The sequence below is a fragment of the Manduca sexta genome, chromosome 19, assembly GCF_014839805.1.
Source record: "Manduca sexta isolate Smith_Timp_Sample1 chromosome 19, JHU_Msex_v1.0, whole genome shotgun sequence".
NCBI classification, from domain to species: Eukaryota; Metazoa; Arthropoda; class Insecta; order Lepidoptera; family Sphingidae; genus Manduca; species Manduca sexta.
Window position 1 is genome coordinate 3,213,886 of NC_051133.1, and position 19,085 is coordinate 3,232,970.

The 19,085-nt window shown below is 37.1% G+C and overlaps 1 protein-coding gene across 1 annotated transcript in view; it reads right to left on the reverse strand.

Moving 5' to 3' along the window:
• LOC115455947 (octopamine receptor) overlaps positions 1-18,708 on the reverse strand; it is a 203,404-nt gene extending 184,696 nt beyond the window's left edge. Inside the window, exon 1 of the mRNA XM_037440373.1 lies at positions 16,668-18,708. The gene's annotated coding sequence lies outside the window, so the exon portion shown is untranslated. The remainder of the gene's footprint in view (positions 1-16,667) is intronic.
• Positions 18,709-19,085: the final 377 nt, after the last annotated feature.

Sequence of the window (19,085 nt, forward strand, 5' to 3'; positions counted from 1 at the left end):
TATAATATAGTTAAATTACTTGCCAGGATCGTAATTACAAGTTCACAACTTACAAGACGTCATTGAAATTGACGGGCGTAGGTAAATGATTAATAACACAATTGCTTTCAACTTGTTCGAAAATTTCAATGTTAAAAGTTGTTACGTAATTATTGAGTGAAAAATAAGTTGAAATTTTAGAAATATTATAAATACTTCTCAGTAATCCTTACTGATTTAATGGACTAGATGTTACTCGTGGCTTTGCCCGCGGGTAGGCTCTTTTCCGGTATAAAAGTCCCACTGCGTACCTATCCGGGATAATAAGAAAGCATTTTATAACATAGGTGGCGTAGTTGTATTGCATGTCCGGTACAATAGCGCTCTGAGGTCCTGGGTTCGAATCCCGGGTCGGGCAAAGTGATATTTGGGTTTTTCTGCTCAGTATCAGCCCGGAGTCTGGAATTTGTGCCCGATATGGCGATAGGCTCGCCCCCTATCACATCATGGGACGGAACATACTTGGCGAAAAGTGGGTGCCCTAGTTGCGCCTCTGCATACCCCTTCGGGGATAAATGCGTGATGTTATGTATGTACTAGCCTAAATTACCGGCGCCAGACATCGTTACCGGCCGCCGGATTGTATATACTGGCAGATACATCGTTTGCCCCTTCCTCGCTACACATCCGATAATACTTGCCAGAAATTATACCTTAGAATTGCCAGAAATTCTTTTTTTAAAAAACCACGGCAAAGTGGCCCCGCTGCACCTGATAGTAAGTGGAGTGGAGTTTCTATCTACTCATTGTGCTCCAAAGGCAAATTTGTGGGCTCGAATACACGCCCATGGCATATAGTGGAATGTGTATACCTCTTAGTTGTCAAATTCACACTGAGGCCTATAAGGGACCGCGAGCATTTCCTGGCCCTTTCCCCTCCGCCCATTCTAACATAGTCCCTTCTCCTTCCTCAACACTTTCGTCCCAACTTTCCTCCAGGGCCCCGTAGTCGCTAAGCTGGGGGAAGCAGTATACCGTTCGCAGGTTTCCCTAGGTATTGACTGTAGGGCCCGATACTAAAAAAACGACTCCTTATGAGTAGCCGTGGACGGCCGGCGACACACGTGATATTCGGTTATAAAAATATAATTTCGTAACTCAATAAGCTCCTTGGTTCCAAATTGTGCGTTTAACAGCGTCACCAAATATATCCATCGTAGGAATTAGGTTCAACACATTATCATGATTAAAATGTCTAGCTCAGGGATGGCGAATCAATGGCACGCGTGCCAGTGGTGGCACGTTAAAAAATAATTCGAGCACGTAAGTAATACTAGCCAAACTTTATATTTGTATCTTTCTTTTGCTTCACTTCGCGAAGACACGATAAAATAACAAAATCATAAATAAAGTCGCTTAGAGGGGGCACTAGAATAGATGAAACCGGGCCTGGATGATTCGTTACGGACCATATTTTTTTCCATAAATAATGGCACGTTTACCACCAAAGGTTCGCAACCTCTGGTCTAGTTAATAAATCAAAAGGTATACATTAAAAACTCCTAAACTGTTATGCAAAGTGAAAGATAAGAAAGATTTTATAAACCTTTTTATTCACTGACCTGAATTTAATTTTATATTTATTAATGTACATACCTAAACATTACATTAACTGTAATTAGCGACTTGGTATGAAATATGGGGTCATATTCAACCCTTAGCAGGCTGTTAAAGAGGGGTTATAAATTAACTGACCCGAATTTCCTCATCCTGCTGACATAAGCAAGGCTTGCGAATGAAATTTCATAGTAATTATTGATAGAAGTATGTGGCAGAGTAAATAATGCCTTTAGAATTTATTAACTGGACTATAGAAGCTCGTTATATCATTGGAAATATTTATTTAATGTTAGCTGAGGTCATACTACGTCGAATATATCGAATGTATTTGTTTTTTATTACTACATTGAATGTATTTTTTTTATGACTTTGTGTGATGAGTCGAGCTTTCCGTTCGCCTGGTGGTAAGCTTACAACCTCCCATAAACAGTAGAAACACCATATAACTCCTAGAATTACAAAGTATTGTTTGGTATTCCATTGCGCTCGCCAGGTTGAGATATGAGATGTTAAGTCTCATTATGTCCAGTAGTTACACTGGTTATAATGTTGTTCAAACCGGAACACAACACTTACTTTTTGGCGGCAGAAATAGACATTGCAATGGTACCCGTCCAGGCGGACTCTCACATATGACACCTACCACCAGTTGTTTTATGTATAATAGTAACTTACAATTTTTGGTATTTTTCATTGTTTTGAATCACTATTGCAGATACATTATCATATATATCAGCTATTTTGATACATACATATAAAACTTTCAAACATGAATGTCATCAGAATGAAGGTTTTAATCTATATTACTAAATAGCATCACCCTCTCCTCAGAAAATGTTAAGACAGTAAGAAAATATTTATCCTAGAAAAACTTTTTCACTTGGACAAAGCCGCAGTCAAAAGCTAGTCTATGATAAAGCAATTACGATTGCTTTTGTTATGAATTACGATAAGAAAAGATATTACACGTTTTCTGATACAGTTTTATCAGAAGTTTTTTTTATCTCCCTTCGTTGAAATAATTAATTATTTCAGCGAAACCTAAGAAATTTCGTGATATATTTCTTGGTAATTTCGTCGAAGTGCTTTACCCTCGGTAAATATGTAACTTCTGCGAATATTTTATCTGTATTTATTATAATATTAAACGTAAATCTAATAAAATACATGTTTGGACCATTTTCACGAAATGCTGAGAGGAATATTAATATATATTTTTACTTTTCCTAGGAATTTGGCGAAATAGGTTAAAGTACTAAATTATGACTTTGATATTAAAATTAGAGTTACGGATGAAACTTTTTTCTCAAGTTATTTAAGATTCTAAATTCAAAATAACAATTTCAAATTTATAATAATTGATTGTTCGACTTCGAAAATAGTTGGCAAACTTTTCAATCGTCAGTAAAAACTTAAACATATAAAAATAATTTTAACAAAAAATTAAACCGCCTTCAAAAACCACTCAAAACTAAAAAATAATTTCACATAACAAGTATATATTGGATACCAATTTTGGAGTCAGTGCCTAATTAAAATTGCTAGTTAAGCTAGATAAATACATTAACGAATATACGAAAACTATGTGCTGCCAGCGTACAAAGTCAGCAAGTCAGATCGTCACCGGAGATAAACACATCGCGCTGAGGAGTTACACCTCTGAGTACCACTGAAAAGGGGAAAACTTGTGATGCTATATATATGTATGTAAGAAGTAGATTCGAGCAAACCTAACGCAAAAACACGACTGATATTATTTGGCTCACAGTACAAATATCGCGCTGTGGTGTTACACCTCTGCCTATCCCTGAAAAGGGGAAAAGGTGTGATGCTATATATATATGTATGTATGTTAGAAGTAGAGTCAACTAAACCCAGCGCAAAAACACAACTAATGTGTTTCGCTCGCAGTACGACTATCGCGCTGTGGTGTAACACCTCTGCCCACCCCTGAAAAGGGGAAAAGGTGTGATGCTATATGTATGTATGTATGTAAGAAGTAGAGTCCACTAAACCCAACACAAAAACACAACTAATGTGTTTCGCACGCAGTACGACTATCGCGCTCAAATGTTACACCTCTGCCTACCCCTGAAAAGGGGAAAAGATGTGATGCTATATATATGTATGTAAGAAGTAGATTTAAGCAAACCTAACGCAAAAACACAAATGATATATTTCGATCATACTACAACTACCGCGCTGTGGTGTTACATCTCTGCCTACCCCTAAAAAGGGGAAAAGGTGTGATGCTATATACATATATGTATGTATGTAAGAAGTAGAGTCAATTAAACCCAACCCAAAAACACAACTGATATGTTTCATACACAGTACGACTATCGCGATGAAATGTTACGCCTCTGCCTACCCCTGACACGGGGAAAAGATTTTATGCTATATGTATAAGTATGTGAGAAGTACAGTCAACCAAACTCAATGCAAAAACATAACGAAATACGTCACAGGAAAGCTAAATTCGCGATTTCGCTTTCTTGGACGACATAATTATTCTAGTTTTTTTAATTTTAAAACCGAACCGAAGCGATCTTGAAAAAAAATTTATGGGACCAATCTGGAGAGAAAGTCTTTCGAATAAAAAAAGAATTTTCCAAATCGGTTCATAAATGAGCGAGTTCTGAGGTAACAAACATACAAAAAAAAAATTCACGTCGTATTGATAACCTCCTCCTTTTTTTTGAAGTCGGTTAAAAATAGATTATAATCTGACTGAATGTAAAAGTAAGACAAATTGATACCTTTATACATACAATTACACAGACGTATAAAGATATAACTGTAATTTTTAATTATTTTGTGTTATAATGTTTATGAAAAATATGTGATGACTGAAAAATCAGACCTTTGATTTAACATGAATTAACCATAAATAACATATATGGCTCACCAACTCTATTTCCAAAAAATAATCTACTAAGATAAGCATTTGGAAATTCTAAAGCATAGTTATTTGTCCGCATTAATGGCGATATTTGGTTACCTTAGTTCCTTTAGCCTGTAAACGTTAATGTATTTTTTTCTCAAGTCGATGTACAACTTATTTTTTTTTTATATTTCATTTTTACAATACAAAATGTGACAGTTATCCAAAACCCTAATGTTCATAACTCTCAACAAATGATATTACATTCTCTTTATTTTTGGTTAACATCGCGTGTGCGTCTACAATACACAAGTCATGTTATCAATCATCATAAAGCGTAATGGTGTATTTGCCGTCTGCGCGTTGCTATGTCCCTTGATAATATTTTTTGTCTGTTTCTTTTTATTTTTTACGTATTTTTCCTTTGTTATTAATATAGGAAAGGTTAGTGTCATGCAATATGTATAATATCAGCCCTGTATACTGTCCCACTGTTGGGCACGGGCTTCTACTACTGAGAGGGATTAGGCCTAATCATCCACGCTGGCCTAGAGCGGATTGGTATACTTCACACATCCTCAAAATTTCTATAGAGAACCTCTTATGTATATCAATATGTATTACTAAATTTTATTATAAATTGTGAATCCGATATGGTAGTAGGCTCGCCCCTGTTACATCATGGAGGAGACCGGACGAAAAGTAAATGCCTGGCTGCACCTCTGCCTACCCATAAGGTACAAAGGGTATGTTTGTTTGTGATTTTTGTTTAAATTTCAAATCACACTCGAATTTCGAAGTTCACAGCAACAGGTCACTAAAAAAATCAAAATTAAAATAAGAAATTATAAATGGCCAATTACAATATTAGATTTTATAACTTATTAAAATAGGTCGATAATTAATCGATGTCAGACCAAGAATGCGACGCGGTTGCTACGACGGTTTCATGTGCCCTCCGATTGACGTCAATGGTGGTCACGTGCTGCTGACGGTGCAACACGTGTTGCTTCTTGTGTTTATGGGGCGATGCATGCGTAGCGCTTTCCATATATTAGCTATGCGTTGTGACGTTGAAGGTCGCCGGAGTCCGGTGGATGAGGACGGCCCAGAACCGGTCCCTGTGGCGCTCAATGGGGGAGGCCTATGTCCAGCAGTGGACGATTCCCGGCTGAAATGATGATGATGATAGCTGTCCTCATATTCCTGTACAGAATTCTGAATGTCTAAAATAATGATGTAAAAAGCCTTTAAGCTCCTTACTAAAGTGATATCACTTTGACCGTACCTTTTCCGATCAATCACTTCCGCCCACTTTACATCATAGACTAATAAATATACTTGTCAAGAGATTCCGTGTTATTATTGAAGTCAAGCCATCACATAACCAAAATACAGTATACAAAGCTCTTTATAGTATTGCTCTTTATTACAAAAATACCATCTGATAAAGACATAACCTAAACTACGTTTTTGCTTTTTATTACAAAAATACTATCTGAGAAGCCATAACCCAAACTACGTTTGCTATCACAGCGCTCACGAAACAACTACGCCACCAAGGGATTATAATAATGTTCTAACTATAGTAAAAGAAACAAAATATCTCATCTTTGACCCTGTCCGGGATTTGACCTCGAGAGCTCATCAGTCTTTGATCATAGTGCGTCAATTAGCCAATTATTTCAGAGATGACTTTTACCAAAATGTTCAGCTGCACTGACCAGAAATACATGACCATTTTAAATATCCTTCGATTCTTACCAATACTAATATTAAAGAGAAAAGTTTATAGGTTTGTGGGGGCTAATCTCTGGAAATACTGAATCGATTTTGAAAATTTGTTCATTAATAAAGCTACATCACTCCTGAGCACTGTCTGTTGGCTTTTTATCATTTTATCGTTATCAAACGTGCGGAGCCGCGGGCGATAGCTAGTTTCAAATAAAACCATTAACAAACATAACAAATAAATAACACATAAGTTATTAAGCACATTATTATTGCCTAAACCAATCACCTGTACATCAAAGTGTTTTAACCAAATATTATATTACACTCTACACCTTTCAAAGCCCATTACCATCCCTAAAATACATTTTAGAATAGCAGAATATTCATTAATTTTATATTTTGATGTATCTGTCAAACAAAATCACATTGTTATCCTAAAACCCAGCTGGAATGGAGGCAGGTACAGCGATACGCCATTAGCGAAGTGCGTAAAGTTTGAGCGTATAGAATATTGTCACTACGAAAAAAATAAATGATATTTTTTATCGTTACTTCTGTTTTTAATAAAGGAGAAGTGTTACTTTTACTAAGAAATATAGAAATTCGTCTAAATTGGGAGTATACAGTTAGTTGGCTAACGAGGTCAGTCTTGAGTACAATTCCGTTTACCAATTCTCTACGAGATTTCTTTATATCATAGGCCGTCAGTTTATGAAGCCAGCGCCTTCAGATTGTAGGCGTGATTTAATACGATAATATTTCATAATATTACTTTAGTAAATGAAACAATTCAGCCCGATGATTCTTTCGATATTCTGTATTTCTCAGAAAATCGTTTCACGAAGTCTAAGCTAATGCTAATCATCACGTCAAATAGAATTAAAGCTCCAAATAACAATAATAATAATCCCTCCTAGCCGAAATTTCGGCCACGGCAGCCAATCTCAACAGAGATCAGCCAGGTACGCAGGAGATATTATAGAGTACAAGTATGTGCGCAACACGGGTGCACTCTCAGTTCCTTAACTCTCATAGTACGGAGAGATGGCAATCCGATATGACCGGAGAGATCAGGCGCAGGACCAACGGCTTTACGTGCTTTCCGAGGCAAAGCACACCGCCAACTAACCCGGAATTCGAACCCAAAACCTCAGCGCTGTAATCTTACTCATACCGCGTACGCATTGCAACTAGACTTTTTAAGAAGGAAAAACCCAGTTACAATTATTTTGGCCTGACCCAGGATTCGAACCCAGGACCTCAGCGCGGTAGTCGTACTCGTACCGTGTACAATTACAACTACGCCATGGAGGCAGTCGAAGTTCCAAATAAATGATAAACAAAAGAATACTAAATGCATTAACTATTATTCGTTAGCTGATAGAGAGAGAACAGGCCCCCGAAAATACAATATTTGATACAACAAACGTCTGTATGTCCATATTATATTCATTTGTTAATATAAGTACGGCAAAGTCACGCCACTGCACCATGGTATATGGAGAAGGGTCTAATAGAATTTCGACTGACAAAAATGATTACCCCTCCGCAGTCGACACAATTATGACGACCCCCACCCCGTCGAGGCAATTCTTGTGCGCTTGGTCCTCCACCAAATGCACGCCCATGCATGGGGGGACATTTGCCGCGTCCCTAGCCACACAGTGCAGTGTGTATACCTCTTGGTTGGATATCACTTTGAAGCCTATAAGGGACCACGAACATTTCCTGTCCATCTCCACTCCACCCATCCTGATATTCGTCCCCTACGGTTCCCCTCTTATTCTCCTCTTCCTCTCTTCCTCCAGGGCCCTGCAGTCGCTAAGACTGGGGAAACCCTCACTGTTGATTGCGGGGTCTGTACTCAAAAAAAAAATATGTCGACCTGTTATAACCTAATATACACCGGATGATCCCGGAACGCGACACACTTATTGGGGCCACAATGCAGGTTTTAACGCCTTGTGTACGCTACTCGCTATTTGGGGAATATAAAATGTATCCTACAACCAGAATAAGGTGGAAATGTACCGAGATTGCGCTATTTATCTAAGCCCGGTGTCGACGAGACCGCACACCACCCATTTATACTCCGTACACAACTTAATTATACTGTCCTTCAACCTTCCTATTTTGTTAAGACTTTTAGGAATTATAAACATAGCGGAAAGTGAGTGCACCAGTTGCGCCTCTGCCTATCCTACGGGGATAAAAGACATGTGCGTGTATGTTGGAATTAAGCATTATATCCATGTTATTTTCACAAGCCAAGACTTAAACCAGTAAGACAATTGAATAAGTGTGAAATTCAGCCTTGATTTAAGTAATTAAAAGAACTTAAGGCGATGAAACATTACTAGAAATAGAAATAATACGTATTGAGAATCTCCTTATTTTTCTGGATATGTAATTAAAATAAATTTAACAAATATTGTTTATTATTTCTGCAAATTGATAGTGACGCCATATAAAATTTATGACGTCATAGACTAGTGGTTTCTCTAAACATCACGGAGAATTTATATTAGTTGGTTCTTTTTAGATTCTCTTTATTGTATTTACTGTTTTATACCTTCTTACAACTACTTATATATAACATAATCACCTAATACCGAACTAAAAAAAAACGCAAAATACTACCAACTTTTCAATTTCACTTTCAAATTTGAAACAGAAAATGGAACCACACGATGATTACAAGATATTTCGCGTTCTTGAAACAAGAAAAACGTAATTTCAAGGACAATATAGTTTAAAATTATTGTCCTCGATTTGTCGGAACATTTTTCATTACAGCGCATGGTCCGAGATTGCATTCCCTGATTGAAAGCAATAAACGTTGGTGAAAGACAATTTACACGTACGGACAGTTCACTAACCTTCAAACGGGACTATTATTTTATCCATTTTATAATTCTATACCAGCGTAAGCCATTCTTACGCTATTTTCGTTTCATATCGTAAACTGTGCAGTTATATTTTAGTTGCAATTTTAATTAAAGAGCCAAGAAATTGTAGCCAGGTGTAATCTCTAAGAGACACTGGTATGAAATTGTTTAGACTTAATTGTTACTTTGGTAATAACATTATGTGCGCAATAAGCCATTAAATCAATATTTTTGTTAAAAACTCCATTAATTGATGTAAGTTCAGTATGAGTATTAGAGAAGTAAAAACGTTCTCGTATTCATTCTGAAGGGATCGAAACACCTCTTTCTCGGCATGCATGTAAATTATATTACCTATACTGCGAGATATATCCCTAGCACGAATGTACGTGTTATAATATCATTAAGGTATTGGTATCGTTTAAGTAAATATTGTATAGAAATTTGAACGGCATCACATGAGGGTATTTAGAGGTAAATTGCGACATGCATCGTGACAATTCCGCAACTTCTTCTACGCTTCTTCTACTTCTTCTTCAACTACGCGCATAGACAAGCATGTGTCAAAATGTATGAAAAACGACAGCAAAGTTTCTCTCTTCTGATGTATGGACGTATTACTTTATTGTTAGGCACTGAAGCGATTTTGATAAAAATAAAAAGATCGATCACTGTTTACAGAAGTACTTTCACAAAGATTTCACTAACCAAACGACTGGTGTGAGTGTCAAAGACTAACCGCTTCGGTCTATCAAATGCTCAGTGTTTTATAGAAAACGGGTCTTAATACCCTCACAACAATATTTAAGTTCTAACACTATACTACAACGTATTAATTCGTGCTAGGAGTACGGGTGACCCTATGCTATAAAAAACATCACAATAATTCGTCTGCAATAGAATATGACATTTTCCCAACTGTATAATATCTTACTTCCTACTAATATTATAAATGCGAAAGTTTGTGAGGATGGATGTATGTATGTATGTTTGTTCCTCTTTCTCAAAAAAACTACTGAACGGATTTGGATGAAAGTTTACAGTATATTGGCTATACATCAAAATAGCACAAGGCTACAATTTATAATGATTTTGTGTAATTTGGTCATAATATAACGACACATATTAGGTAAGTCGGAAAAACAAATGCTATCTTGGTATACGCTACCTAAACCGTTGGAGTTAGAAAAATATAATGTGCCGTAGGACTTTTTGTCTTAAATAGTTCTAAATAAAAGTCCGCGACAGCATGTATCTACCTTTTATGTGGAAGCCGCTATGACCAAAATAGTGAGCCATAAGTATAATTAAATCGGTTACTTTTTTTACAATACTCATTTTAGAATATTTATCAAACTCTTATCAAAATAAATACATTTATCGCTTTAAGTATTTAATGTAGATAAACTTCGTCTTTTACACTAAGCACTTTTGCCGAATAGTTTAAAAGTTACTACGATATGATTGACTTGAATGAACCACCATAAAGATTATCGTTTTTCTCAAAATCTACTGAACGTATTATTATGAAGTTTCGTATGGAGATAATTGACCCTAGGGAGATTATAGGCATTTTCTATCCCGGGAAAATATGTAGCGGGACTTTTATCATACAGGAGACTTTTATCCCAGAAAACTCCTTCATGCGGACAAAGCCGCAAGAAAAAGCTAGTACTTTATAATATCTTTAAATCTTATCTAACAAATTGCCACATATTTTTACTGAAATAACGTGTCGCGTGACAATGAACTTAATAAAGAAATAGTTCCTTAATACAGCTCCGAGCGATGTAGACCAATAAATCAGCCAGTTCCCAGATAAATGTATAATAAATGTGGGCCATTTTAACACTAAGGTTGGTACATCGAAACGAGATTTTATTGAGCTCCGTCATTTCTTGTTTTTTTAATTTGATTTTCAAAGGAGATTTTTTTAAGCCATGTCATATAATATCTTAATCGAACAATAACCTTTTGCTTTAATTAATATTTTATAAGTTTAGTTAGAATTAAGATTAGTTAATTTATAAATTGGAAATTATTTATAAGGTCCGAGGTGTGAGGACTTAGATCCGAATCCTAGATCGGGAGAAGGTATGGCGGATTATACTAGTTCCGAGTATCGAATTATACCCTTTTCGGCGAGAGGTTTGCCCCATATCTAATGTAAAATTTTGTATGTTTCCTCAATAAAATAAAATAAAATATCGGCTCGTTCCATTAAATCTTATTCAGGAGTCAACCGGTACGTATAAAATACACAAACATATTTCTATAATAAGTTACCTGTCTCGCTACTTAACAATTTCGTGCAGTCACTTTACTGAGACATAAAACACGAGCAACGAACTACACTGAAACTTGTTCGAGAAATTTCCTAAATTTGGCATCGGTTTATTCCCTTCTGTAGTTTGTTTACAGTTTTTGACGAAATTACTTTCTTTGTCATACGTCCACAATTCGACATGATATAGGAGTTGAGAAATAATTTGGCAATGTCGTTATTCAAATTAATAATTTTGCGAACTGGCTTTATGTTTGATAATTCTGTTGGTATGAAAAGTTTTACGATAATATGGTATAGGATGGAGTGTGCGCTCGTTCATTTCGTTCAGTGGGGTTAACATTTTCTACCGCGACACTACAGACGAGACGCCCCAGTGGGCATTGACATCAGACGACGGCTCGTAAAAACTAAGAAAAATCCTTTCTTCAACAACTTGAAACACGTATGCCACCTCAGCACATTAACACGTACATTAACAAAGATCTCGTGCTTCCATTGCCGCCATTTCAAGAAAAGAATGAAATTTAAAAAATGGTATGGATTAAATTCGTATTACTATCATTATCATCTTTGAAAAACCACTGCTGAACATAGGATTCGTCTAAAAAATTCCAGACCGACATGTCAGAAGCCGTCCGCATCAAGTGAGTATCAACATTCGCTATAACAAAGTGATATTTCTGTTTCTACAATCTAAAGTATAACATATTGACATTCCAAAGACTCCAGAGAAATCATTATTTGTATCAAAGCTGTAAATAACAGAAACTGTCGGCAAAGAAAATATTTTACAATTTACAAAGGCGCTGAAAACGTTTCCTTCGGATGCCCACGTACAGTAAGAATGGGACGCCATTTGTCATTTCATGTCACAGCGAAATGTAAAGAGCGGGAAAACTTAAGTCTTCATTGAAAATTGAATAGTGTCTGCAAATGTTTGTTATGTTAGATTTTTGACAAATGCATTACGTTTGCAATTGTTTTGGCGTCTTTGATCATTTAGAACTTGTCTTTATTAAATGATCTAAGACACTATCTTAAGAACTATCTTAACATGCAACTCAGTGTCGCTCGGAAGTGTAATATCAGCTAAGACGATGTCAAATTGAAGCTATAATCCTATGATCTATGCTATTTAATAAATAACAACATCTCAAATCATATCTTAAGTCAAAGCATAGTATGACGAATTTTGACAACTGAGTTTTGTTTATTAAGCAGAGCCGAATCAGACGACACCGTACGCTTAAATAATAGCTTAAGTTTTGTTCATTAAATACTTCAATACCTTAAATATTTACATAAAATAAGATTGGTTTAACCACAGCCATAATTTTAGTGTAAATGTACGCGTATTTCCATAAAATTTAAGTAATTCTGTAGTCGCATTAAATCCATTATACGTGAGCAAGGTACCGTGCCTTTGAGGATCATTGTTAACATCTGCTGCCATCCGAATCTGAGCTATTCAACTCAACGAAATAACAGATAAAAGGTCAAATGTATTACAATAAATAAGCCTATGGAAAGCATAGATAGTAATAGATGATCAAAACCTCGAAGCGTAGACAACAACGGGTAATAAAATTATATTACAAGAATTAGGTGTTGCTGTTAGTAACAGATGTTGCCTGGGACGTGACGTCATAATGTCCACTCGATATGTTGAAAATTTACAAGCTGAAACACCTGTAAAGTAGATAATATAATTTTTAATATTTTAAAAAATCTTACTTATGTCTTGCTTCTTGCTAATATAATAAAAAACTGAAATTTGTGAACATATTTAGTAGTTTTAAAGTAAATCCAGAAATTACTGAACCAATTGGGATGATGTGAAAGTTACGCAAATATTATATCTTGGCTTAACATAATATTATATCAGTTAGGCGGCTATGAAAATAATTCCTACGTTTCTATTATATTTTCCTTTAAGTGAAATGTGAAGAAGACATTTCCAGGCCAACATGATTGTACCAATCAGCCATAGATACAAAGTTCTATGCCGATCCATATTTTCCTTGGGCTTCATTTCACTTAACATCAACAGTACAGTACATCGTACAGTATCAATGGCAACACCGACATCAAATTCAAAAACGCTATTTTTAAAATGTTTCCAATCTCAAATGTAATCTCAAAACGTCAGACTGTTAAGGAAATATTAAACTACACGGGGCAGTAATTAAATAACCCGGGACTTGTTAGTTCAGTACTGTTTCAACCAGCTGAACGTTTTTAATGAGGACCCGCTAAAAATATCTCAATATCAGTAAAACTTGTTTTGAATGCAACTGAACATCGTTTGATGTACGAAATGTTTGAAGGCAATGTTTGGGACGGTTTCATTTAGCTTTAGATCGCGACTTCGCGTGTCAATTTGATATGATAGAAAAAAGTCTGTTCTTACTTAGGGTTTCAACTTATTCCGAACTAAATTTATCAAAATTGATTTAATTGGTTAGTCGTGAAAGTGTTACAAATTTATTTCCGTATTTGTACTGTGGATTCAGTGTATTGCTCTCTACTGGAGTAGAATCCAGAATCTAAGTTTAGCATTGAAATAACAAGCACCCCAAACCAATGTTAAGCAATCTATCCCCTTATAAATAAAATCGTCACAAAAACCTTCCAAAAATATCCTTAAGCCCTTCCATAACTCATAAAGACCGTTCAAACCAGTCAATTCAATAAAAGAAAACTTCTACAAAGCAAACCTTTCACTAGATTTGTAAGCAAACCACATAATCGGACGTCAACACAAATTACCGAAAGCCCTCTGGCTACAAGAGAAAGCCGAGGTATAAAACAATTTTGTGAAAACCATTAGGCCGAACCCTCACTCGGTCCTTACGCTCCGACCAGGGACGAACTGAACTAACTATTTTATATACAACTGAAGTCACTTTTTTAATTGGATGTAATCTCCTTATTACCTAAACAAACAGCTCGTGATATTTGGATTGGATTAACTGAGAAGAATAGATATTTTCAGACTGACTTTAAGGTAAAAATACATCATGAGTTAAAGGAAGCTCGTTATACAAACGTCATAGATCCCCCGGTAATTTGTAATTCAAAAACTGTTTCCTAATGTAGCTATGAGTAGGTAAGTACTCTTTGTTATGAATAAAACATCGTATTGTTTCAAACCATGATTATTTACGAATTTTTTTGCAAAAACATATTCACATTTAAAGATCTTTCCTTGATTAGTCCCTAACCCTCACAAACCTAGTATGAAGCTATCGAACAGAAGTCCAGCCCTGTTTTGACGCGTTATTTCAGTAGGTAATTGTCCATATATCTAGTACATTACTCGTGTGAGACTAGCTAAAGACGTTCCTTTCTCAGTAGTGGTATTATATGACAAAATATTTGCTCGAATAAAAAGTTACGTAGATGTTTCAGTGATAAAAGGAAAATGAACATGTTTTTGATGTCTGAGAATAGCGTAGTGTTTTATGAAGTGAATTTAGCACTTTGTATTGTTATACATGCATATATTTTGCTATACACAGTAACTATAGATAGATATATATCTAGAAAATTAAAAACATCGCTGTCGTTTAGTACATTTACGAACTCTTGAAAGAACTTAGTTACATACATACATAACATCACGCATTTTATCCCCGAAGGGGTATGCAGAGGCGCAACTAGGGCACCCACTTTTCGCCAAGTATGTTTCGTCCCATGATGTGATAGGGGGCGAGCCTATCGCCATATCAGGCACAAATTCCAGACTCCGGGCTGATACTGAGCAGAAAAACCCAAATATCACTTTGCCCGACCCGGGATTCGAACCCAGGACCTCAGAGCGCTAATTTACCGGACGTGCAATACAACTACGCCACCGAGACAGGCCATAGAGAGAGAGGCAGTCAAGAACTTAGTTGCAATATAAAAATAACGCTTTGTAGTCATTAGTTCGACGTCGTATCACGTGTATAACTCTTTTGCGCTTGGCATAATAAAAGTGGTTTACTCTATCATACGTTCAAAAAGTAACCACTTTTAGGAAAAAAATTACATCATTTTTCATTCATCACGGCAGTCCGTTCCACACCCAACTAGGATATCACCTATCGAAAGTTGAGAAAAATTAACAAAATATAATATTAATATTATTTGTTACTGCCTCGGTGGCGTAGTTGTATTGCATGTCCGGTACAATAGCGGTCTGAGGTCCTGGGTTCGAATCCCGGGTCGGGCAAAGTGATATTTGGGTTTTTCTGCTCAGTATCAGCCCGGAGTCTGGAATTTGTGCCCGTAATGGCGATAGGCTCGCCCCCTATCACATCATGGGACGGAACATACTTGGCGAAAAGTGGGTGCCCTAGTTGCGCCTCTGCATACCCCTTCGGGGATAAATGCGTGATGTTATGTATGTATTATTTGTTATTTTAAAACAGTAGATATTCTATTAATAAAGGCATAGTTCGAAACTTACCTATTTCTTTATATTAATATTTTAATATTAACATAAAAACCCTTAAAAATACTACATGTAGTGGTATCTTTTCACGGCTATGTTTACATAACTTTTTCTGAAATATAAATGCCATTGAGCATTTCGCCGGAACGAAAACTTTCTACATTTATGTTAATTCCAAGCATCGCCTCGTAGAGCCAAATTTAATTCAAATACGTTTAATAATTTACGTAATTTGCTAACATTTAAATGTCTTCATTAATTTCATATTTATAACTTCAGTAGTATTAGTAAAATAATAAATGAGACCATTGTTCCGAAAGCGGCGATAGCCTAGTTGGTTGTGGAACGGACTGCCGAGACAAATGTCCGCAGGTTCAAATCCCAAGGTCACACACCTCTGACTTTTATAAAAAAAAATATATGTGTATTCTTTGTGAATTATGGCTTGCTGTAACGGTGAAGGAAAACATCGTGAGGAAACCTGCATACCTGAGAAGTTCTCTATAGGAATTTCGAGGGTGTGTGAAGTCTACCAATCCGCACTAGGCCAGGGTGTTGGACTAAGGCCTAATCCTTATCAGTAGTAGAGGAGGCCCGTGCCCAACAGTGGGAAAGTATGTAATACAGGGCTGATATTATTATTGTTCCGAAACCTCAGGGAAACTACGCAGTTTGTTATATAGTGGAGGCGCTGGTTCTTTACTTTAGAAAAAATAGTGGACTGTATTTTGCGGGGGGAAAATGTATCTGGACACGACACGCACTTGTAGGATTAGAGCTGCCTGCGGGATAGGAATGAAAATATAGGCAACTCCTAAAGGATGGGGAGCACAGTACCTTACGGCGTCTGCGGCGGCGGTTCGGCTGTATGATGCTGGCGGCTTCGTGTTTCTGCTTGCGGCGACCACTTATACTAAACTTCACTATCTATGATATGCACAGTCACACGAAGTTAATTAAGGAAATAACATCACAGACCGATAATTTTCAATTAATTATGCGAGCGACGTCATCGTGTCCATGTCATTGCGGGGCGCGAACAAGAGTGTTTTTTGCACCCGCACCCCGTACGGCGCGCGGGCACTCGCGGAACCAATTCCCAGCGAAGCGCTCTCGCTCTCGCTCGCTGGAAAGGTATGTGCGGGAAAGGGATGCGGTACGGAAATGCACGTGTCGTGTCACCTAATTATTAATAAAAAAGACACTATTTGGATTGACGCGACCGGAAATGCGAAGTTAAAATTTATAAAGAATGAATTAGAAATATGGCGCAACCATTCCCCCCGGGCTTGAAGGGACGGCTTCAAAACAAAAACTAAATTAAAGTTAAATTATTTAAATGCGAATTTTATATATTATTGGTTGGGCAAAGGACATAAACGAACAACTGGACGTAAATACGACCCGGTCGCGGTTTTAACGCGGACGACGCGAGTCACGCCATCAGTCGCCGGAAATACTTCTTCAACGAGCCCAAGAGGCCAGTGAAGAGGCGGTGCGTTATCTGTTTTTAAAATAACTACGGTCCCTGTTTGAATAGGGTTGGAAGGCGTATTCCATTTAACGCGAGATTGCAATGTATGCAGATATTCTGCTCTCCATCGCTTCCAGAAGGATTGTAACAATTTGTCAAGTAAATCATGACGCGAAAGCATATTAAGTCGATTATCAGTAATTTCCTTGGTCGGTAAAAATTTAAGCGGGGTGAAATTTAAGAAATGGGCTGGAGTTAAAGCTAGTGGTTCTGACGGGTCACTAGATAAAGTGCGGTACAAAGGCCTGGTATTCATTACTGCTTCTACCTGAGTGAGTACGGTACTCAACTCTTCAAAAGTAAGAATTTGCTCGCCTATTACGCGGAATAAATGTGATTTGAGGCTCTTGATGTTAGCCTCCCAATTGCCTCCAAAATGACTCGCAGTCGGTACATTCAGAGACCAATCGATCCGATTTTCACTCAATATGTGACCAAATTCGGTCTTAAAATATTTAGACCTCAGAAATTTCTGATGTTCCGTCATCGTACGCTTGGCACCGATAAAATTCGTCCCATTGTCCGAATACATTCTACTGATGGGACCGCGACGCGAAAGAAAACGTTTAAACGCGGCTAGAAAACTAGCGGTACTTAAATCGCCGGCGAGTTCAATGTGTACAGCGCGAGTTGTTAAACAAACAAAAAGACAAACGTATGCCTTGGTGGCACGAACACCACGACCGCGAGTGAGGGTGACCTTGAATGGACCTGCGTAATCAGTACCCGTGTGTACAAACGGTTTTGCGGATTCTAATACTCGACAAGGCCTATGTTCTGCCATCTCCGGAAATATTTGTTTCGGACGAAGACGAAAACAAGGAAGACAATTATGTACCCTATTTCTAATTAAGCTGCGTGCAGAGAGTATCCAATACTTCTGACGCAGGAGAGACATAAGTAGGTCGGGCCCAGCGTGACAATTAACTTTATGGTGATAATCAACCAATAAATTTAAAATATGATGCTTGCGCGGTAAAACAATAGGATGCATTTGATCAAATTTTAAATCAGAGTGGCTTAAACGACCACCTACGCGGATAAGACCATTGTGTAAAAATGGCTTAAGTCGTTGAAAAGTACGACTACAAATCCTTCCGGCTTGTAGTTTAACTAACTCATCTCGGAAAAACATTTTTTGTAATTCCCGAACAACTATATTTTCTGCGAAATTTAAATCTGAAGCGGAAATATTATCACGCAAGGGTAATAATTTCGAAAAGCGACAAACGTATACAACGCAGCGTAAAAACTTGGACCAAGAGGAAAACTTATTGGCCAAGTCAATAATTACCGATTCTTGACGCGGAATCGAAGCGACTAAAGCGTGTTTCTTCTCTTCTGGCGGTTCTGGAAACCGTAGAAGGTTCGAAAGCGGAAATGGGCCATTCCGACGGATCACACGATGTCCAGGACGGACCATGAAACCAAAGCGGATGATTAAGAATTTGTGCGGGAGAAAAGTCCCTAGATTGCAGACAATCCGCTGGGTTGTCTCATACCGGGCACATGATAAAAAAGTTTTGCGGAGGTAACAAAGATTGAATTTTAGAAACTCTATTAGCCACGAACGTATCCCCACCTGTGCGGCGAGGAGTGAATCCAACATAAAGCGACTGTGGAATCTGAGAACGCGTATACTTTATTAATTTTGTGGCGTTTATTACAAGCGTCAATGATGCTACTTATTAATTTCGCGAGAACTAATGTGGCACACAATT